General features: G+C 41.1%; 1 long non-coding RNA gene across 1 annotated transcript; it reads right to left on the minus strand.

Annotated features, from left to right (window-relative positions):
* Positions 1-4,058: 4,058 nt before the first annotated feature.
* On the minus strand, positions 4,059-6,766 carry LOC110479103 (uncharacterized). The gene is made up of 2 exons (XR_002466867.3): positions 6,728-6,766; positions 4,059-4,191 (listed from the first exon to the last, which is right to left on the minus strand). It is a non-coding gene; the product is annotated as an uncharacterized LOC110479103 (long non-coding RNA).
* Between the last annotated feature and the right edge of the window lie 341 nt (positions 6,767-7,107).

Genomic DNA, 7,107 nt, shown 5'->3' on the forward strand with positions numbered 1-7,107 from the left:
GTTCTGGGATGGGAGGGTGATCAGAGTTTGGAAGACAATTCTGGAAGCTTTTCTGAGGACACTCAGTGTGAGTGCATTTGCTCAGCCCATGTAGGGTGGCTATTTTCTGAAAGAAAGACAGGGTAGAAAGAAATAGAAGAAGGGTGAAAAATAGTTTAGATCTGGAAAGGCTGGGATGTGAAACACATGTCATAGGATGACACAGTGGGATGACAGACTGGATGAATAGTGAAGGAAGGAACATAGGAAATAATGAGTTGGGGGCCCATGTTTTTGGTTGGCGTGAGCTTATACTTTATTCTCTTCCTTCCAGCCTCCTTCCCAAACTCTGCAGGACAATATCCTGATTTCAGTACAACTCCTCAAAAACCTGGAAGCATGACTGGAAAACCAGATCATTTTATCCACTCACATGGGAACTGGCTGAAATAAAATGTACAGCAAGCCATTCTCCAATGACTTGTGATGTGAGAACAGGGAGTATGGGGAATGGGCAATAGTGATGGATTCATTCCTTGGCAGATCTTCTTGGCCATTTCCTTCCACACTCTACAACCTCGGGGAATTTAACAGCTCAGCTACTCCAAGCCTCTGGAAGTTTTGTTGGAGCAGGAAAAGTTACGCCAATTTCTGTTCCTTGCTACACCAACCAGTGCTTTCATCTAGAGCACATTTTGATCCAGAAACTGTTTTTGTTAATTATCTCCTCAAAATGCTTTGATTTTTCTCATAGATTTGAAAGATGTTGCATGCTGACCCCATGATGACTTCCATTCATGAACTTTTAATATATTTTTTCTGTCTATCCATATTTTAATCTCAAAACTCATGCAGCATTTCTGCAGGTTCCTTCCAATCTCTGCCAGGTCATTGAGGAAATCCTGCTCATTAGATTTGGTCACCCACAGTGTGAGAACTTCACCTCAGAATAATCTCCAGAGCACATTTCCCTGTTCCTGCAAGGGACAGGGACTTCATTTCCTGACCACACTCAGTTAATAATTTTATCTATTCGGCCAGAAATGCTAATGCTCTTTGAATAGATCATTTCCTTTAGCTGGAAAGAATTTCTCTGGTTTAACTAGCAGTACAGGAAGCAGTTTTACATAGATTTGATTATTTATTATTTCCTATGAGTGAGCAGCATATCCTGTGATATGCTGTGATATGATTTCCTAATTAGTGTGTCAAGTGTAAATTTCATTAGAAGGAATGTCAAAGCCCTCACTTTTGGCTTAAAATACTAAGTACGAAAATAGTTTGAAGTCAGTCAGAAGTCTTTCCTCCAAAGCACCTTTGGCATTATGTTCTTGTGTGACTTAGCAATCTTTGTAAAGTATAAAAAATAGCAAAAATGAATTTATCTTGTGTTACTGTTAGAGTTCTCCTAAGATGGAATATATAGTATTGAAAATATCCCTGTGCCACTATGCTTTGCCAAAGGGATAGCCAGGAAAGAGGCCAGGACCTAGAATGCATCCCTCAAACACAACACTAATTACCACCCATCTTATGCTAATACTGGAATATACCTAATTATCTGCACCAATCTGACCTTTAGGTCAGGTGAGGATTCATGACAAAGAAGAATTAAAAATTTTGGACCCCTGCGGTGGATCACTCTGTGCTCAGATTCACTGGCTACAAAAGGAACAGGAAAAAAGTGCAGGGGGGACATGATATTGTGGTAGGGGTGAACAGAAAGAAACTGAGGTATGGTTGTGTTTAAAAGTGATAAAAGAGAAAATAATAGAGTATTTTCCTGGAATTTTCAGGCACTTCTTTGTATTTTGGACAGCTGCAATTAAAGTTGCACTCATCAGATATTTGTGGTCAATGAATTCAGCACTCTATCTTCAGAGTAAATCTCTGGATTCCTCTTCTTTACAAGGAGACCGGAACACTGTTTCTTGGAAACACTTTTAGAAAAAAGCTCTGTTTTCTCAATATTTCCTGCTGAAAAGCCATCATTTTTCACCTAGGTCTGCTCCTCCTCAGCTTTGTGGAGGGGGACTCCCCACATTTGGATTCATTTCACTCTGGGACTGGAGATGCATCTGTTCTGGTGGGCCTGGTTCATGCAATCCAAAGGCAGCCTGGGTTATGTTGGAAACTCAGGGATGTGCTCTGGGGCTGATGTGCTATTGACTGTGTCCTTCTCTGACACACACACAGAGTCAGTAACAGCAATTTTATAGAGTAATTCTTCCAGCCTTTCTTCATTTCTGTTAATTTTCTCGGAAGTCTTTGAAGCCAACAGTGTCAAGCGCTGTCTGAAGCATTCTAGGTATTATACCATTGTTGGTACTTTGCCATTTAAAGTAAGAAAGTTTCCTTTTTTTTGGCTAGTGACATGAATTGTCTGTAAATGCATCCCATACTTGCATGAGGCTTTTTGCCATTTTACCAGATGGAAATTTCATATCTAATTTAATGTCCATTAGGTCTTTTTCAGTGCCACTGCTTTCCAAGTATCTCCCTCCTATGAAGTTCATATTAACTGCCTGCCTGACCTCCCCTCCCACTATACAATTATCTACCCCTTCCTCTGCCTGAAGACCTTAAAACAAAACCTGGAATTAAATATATGCATATTTAGTGCTGTGCACTCCTGATGCTTGTGTTGGATCCACCGACACCTGGTGAGAGCAGGCTGTGCTGGGATCAACAATGGATAAACAAGAGGCTGCTGCAATCAGTGTTTCCCTACTGGCAAAAAGAGGAGGAAGGATCATGCCAGGAGTGAGGCGCAGCGGGGTCACAATTCTGTTTCCCTCAGGAGCTGACAGCGCTGAAAAAACGTGTATGGCTGCTGCAGGCGTTACTGCTCTGGCCAAGGTGGAAGCAGATTTTTTCCACTTCCTTGCACAGCACAACCACTCCATTAAATTAATAATCCAACCCTCAATGCCGCAGATGACAGAGGAGGCCTTTGAAACCTGACTGAACAAATGCTTCCAGCACGCAGTGAACTCTGGGCGCACACGGACTCCTCTCTCCATCAGGGAAATCACTCATTAGCCTGGGCTTGGATATCCTGCTGATCCGGGGGCCGGTGTGCAGCCTGTCAGCAGGAGCTTGCTGGGGACTGCTTTGTTTTGTGCCCATGCATTTTTAATTCCCTTCTGCCTGCCCCTTCATTAAGCTGCTGTTTCTTGAAGAGGGGTTCAGACCTTCCCAGGAGTGCAAGGGCCAACTTAGCTCGCAGCAGAAAGTGGGGAACATGCTCACCGCCGGCTTGGGTTCTAAACAGAGACTAGGAAAGGAAATTTATCTTCTACAAGTTATAGTGAACAAGGAAGGGGATGAAATTCATATAAGTCAGGCACAGGAGGGGTGAGCAATCCTGTTGAATAATCATCTACATAAGCTCCACTTAAGACAGATATTTACAGTGGAAGAAGGGCTGCATGGGGGTTGAAGCATAAAAAGACAATTTATTTTGCACATTTAGAAATCTAGACAGGACCATAATAAGTATTGCGAGACTGTTGAAATTACCACTTACCAAGAAAATCGTATGTGCTGATACCAGGTATTACCAAAATATGTCTTTACTTTAGAATCCAATCTTGAAGTATTTGAACCAGCAACCCAAGCTAGCATCCCACCTTAGAGGAACCTAATCATAAACCTGGGTGAAGGATCCTACAGGCTCCAGAGGGTCTGTTTCTGGGGAAAGAGCACAGGTACTACATGTGAGGCTGTGAGCCTGCACACTGAAAACCCCAGGACATGATTCTGCTGCAGGAGCTCTGCAGCTAGCACAGAGCACTGGGAATAGCTGGGTGACTTCAGGGGCTCTCTCCAACCTGGTTTTCACAGTATGGGTGAACAACCAGGATTCCTCTAAAGATGCCTCAATGCATTGCTGGGTTCAACCTCTGCAGGGCAAAACCTCAGCCTTGTCATTTAAATATTAACTGTTGTATTAAACAATAGTCATTGAACTTACACCCCTAATTTATTATTGGGGAAGGTCTTGCTTTGCCATTACTAGGGAATACATGCTGCAAGAACTCACAGTTTGACAGAAGAACAGGGAATCTGATGAATGATGAGGTTTACTTGCACATTTTTAATCCAGCCTGAATGTAAATTTCTTCAGCATCCAGGGACTGTTTGGATCCAGTTTTTCTCCAGGCCCATCTCTTCTTTTTTCAGATGACTGTTATTTTTTGAAACATAACACTGTGCAAATAAAAGTGAAGCTGTACTTGATTGTCAAGAAATGTATGGAGAACATCAGTAGTGTAGGGAATATATGCTCAGGGAATAAGCCTTCAGCAGGAATGCTAATTTAGTTATAGTTTTTTAAAGCTGACTGCAAACAGCTGGGTAGCATTAACTGTATTAGGAAAACAAGAAAGGTGGAGCAAAAATCTAGGGGACTAAGGTATGGCAGTGCCAAATATATGGAAAAGATTTGGGATATGTCAAATGTACTGCTGCTGGACCCACACTGTATAAGGGTGATATGGTATGAAGCTATCTCTGGGATTTTCTAGCACACTGAAGGACTTGTGGAGCAATGGCTGTGGCTTGTGACAGGCACTCTCTTAATAACATGGGAGAGACACAGAAACACTGGTAAAAATAGCATGTGCTGTGTTCTTCTGTAGAGTCTTCAGTCCCACTATGGATGAGATCCTGACAGTCCTTTATTCTTCTTTTACACACATGTTGCAGCTACTTAAAAAGTCTGCAGATTCAAGGCTGAGATATTAGGTTTAAACTACATGTGTTCCAGCTGCATAGCACTTACTTTGCACTTTACATTTTCCAAGAGCTGTACAAATGTTTATTAATTAGACTGAATCCCAGCAACACCACTCTCACAGTGGTTAGAGCTTTTCTCTGTTTTTTATGGATAGATGGAGGCAAAAAAACCCTCAGCATCAGACTGCAATACTTAGCCTCATGTAAGTAGATCCATGTTCATGCTGTTTCCATAGCTCAAGTGCAAGTTTCGTGGACTGTGATGTTAAGCAAAAATGCTTTGTAAGGAGCTGGTTACTAGTGTGAGTAAGATGTTCAAAGTATGGCCCTTTTGTGGTTTGCCCAAGACCACACAGTGAGTTAGGAGCAGAGCTGGGATTTTACTTCCTTTAACTGATTTTCTCACAATTGTGGTTTCATTGCAAACTTCTTGGGTTACTTTCACATTTTTTCTATTGCTCAATGTCTCTATACCTTATTTTAGATTGTTTTTTAGGCTTATTAGAGATGGGCTCGAGGTGGGACAGCAGATGTGTTGCTTCTTTACTCCCTGGGGACATGAAGGTGTGTGTACATTCCACCAATTGCCCATTTATCTACTTGTGGAAACAGAACAGCTGATGTAACAACCCATGAGAGGTGATTGAAGCAACCTTTCTTTAGAGCTAGACACCTAATCAGAAGCAATTTGTCCACTGGCATTCATGTTTTTATGTTCATGTATTTACTCTTATTATCATGTTCTTCATGTGTTTCTTCACAAGATGACCATTTAAAATGCATTTGAAATACCCATTAGGGAAAAATTCTTTTTTTGCACAGATTTGCACAGAATTTTTTTAGAAGGTTTTAGCTCTCCTCCCAAAGAAATGGCTTATAAAACTCACTAAGAAGTTCATGTTTCAAAGCATGAAATCAAAGTGTCACCAAGAAAGTACAGTGACCTGTACTATGTATTACCACTTTCAGGCCATTTCTGACTGCTTATCCCTTCACCTCTGCCAGAAGTTACCGTTCTGTCAGATCTTCTAGGTTAAATAATTAATTAGGAGTTTCTTTAAAAATAATTAAATAGAAATTTCCTTAGTCTCTGGCTTCCTCTTTTGCACTACTGTTAAAAAAAAATGTAAAAAGCCAAACTGTAATAAGTTTCATGTTATTCTTAACACCCTAACCATATCATAGAGCTGAGCTAGGAAGCAAAGGGAGACAGAGCTGAACTGGCAGGACTTGGAGCTGAGGACAGTTTCCTTTAGCAGACACAGAAACAGGGAGCAGGGATGGGGAGGAGACTGAGGAAGGCACTTGCTGTAGCTGGGTCAATAGTAGCAGATGTAGGTGGGCCAAGTGTGCCCAAATTGTATCACTAAGTATAAAATTTGTATTAAAGTTTGGTTTGGAATTTGCTTTTGGAGAGCAGTTGAAAACCCATTCTCTAAAATTAGCTTTTAGCAAGTATTCCTGTTTATAAAGTTCATTCACTAGCATGTTTATGGAAAGTGAGCCCAGAAGGGAAGGAATGCAGTAAAAGTACATTCATTTGAAAATTCAAATAAAAATATTTGCTTTGAATCAGAGGCTTTTTTCAAGCCTTCTGTGCTCTTTGTCCAGTTTCTTAGTACTTTTGTTGTCCAGCAAAACAGTCACTGTCCTGAACTATTCTCATTACTGCACAGTACATGTGAGAGAAGACTCCTGCCTGTTGTGTTGGTCTTGTTTGTGAGAATGGGAAATTGTTATTTAAAAAAAAAACACCAATAAAAACAAAACCCAAAGAGACAACATCTCCCAGTCCCAAATTCACCCCCCATTTTGGGAAGCTGAGTATCAGCAACAGCTGGGAGCTGTTACTGCTCCACAGACAGTATTGATAACACTAAATCCAAAAAAATTAATCAAGCCTTCACCAGACTGACTTAAAATAATGAGGTTCCTAAACTGACACTTTTAATTTGTCTTCTGGATTCTGAGCAGGGCTCACTAAGTAGTAATCAGTGAATAGGATTACCTTTTAATTTTCCTTTAAAGTTTATGTTCTCCGCTGCTGGCTGCTTGCTCCATCCTGCCCCTCAGGCATTGTTCAGCCATGTTGCCGTTCCCTATTTGGTCAAGGAAGGAGGGAGAAAAAACATGAAAAGAAAAGGAAGGAAATTACTGGAAAGAATAAGAAAGTGGCCCAGGAGGCAGATCAGCAGAGTAATGGAAGTGAAAATTGATGTTGTTACTTCCTCAGCTCCTTACACATCTGGTAATGCTAATCAGATCTCAAATCCTCTGAGCAGTCACTTCAGATGTTGATACACATGGGGTTGATGATAATGCACTTGGATAACTGGGAGAGTTGAGTCACAACATCACTGTTGTGTGGGATCCTCTCTTATCTCCTTG

The sequence above is a fragment of the Lonchura striata genome, chromosome 3 (assembly GCF_046129695.1).
Source record: "Lonchura striata isolate bLonStr1 chromosome 3, bLonStr1.mat, whole genome shotgun sequence".
NCBI classification, from domain to species: Eukaryota; Metazoa; Chordata; class Aves; order Passeriformes; family Estrildidae; genus Lonchura; species Lonchura striata.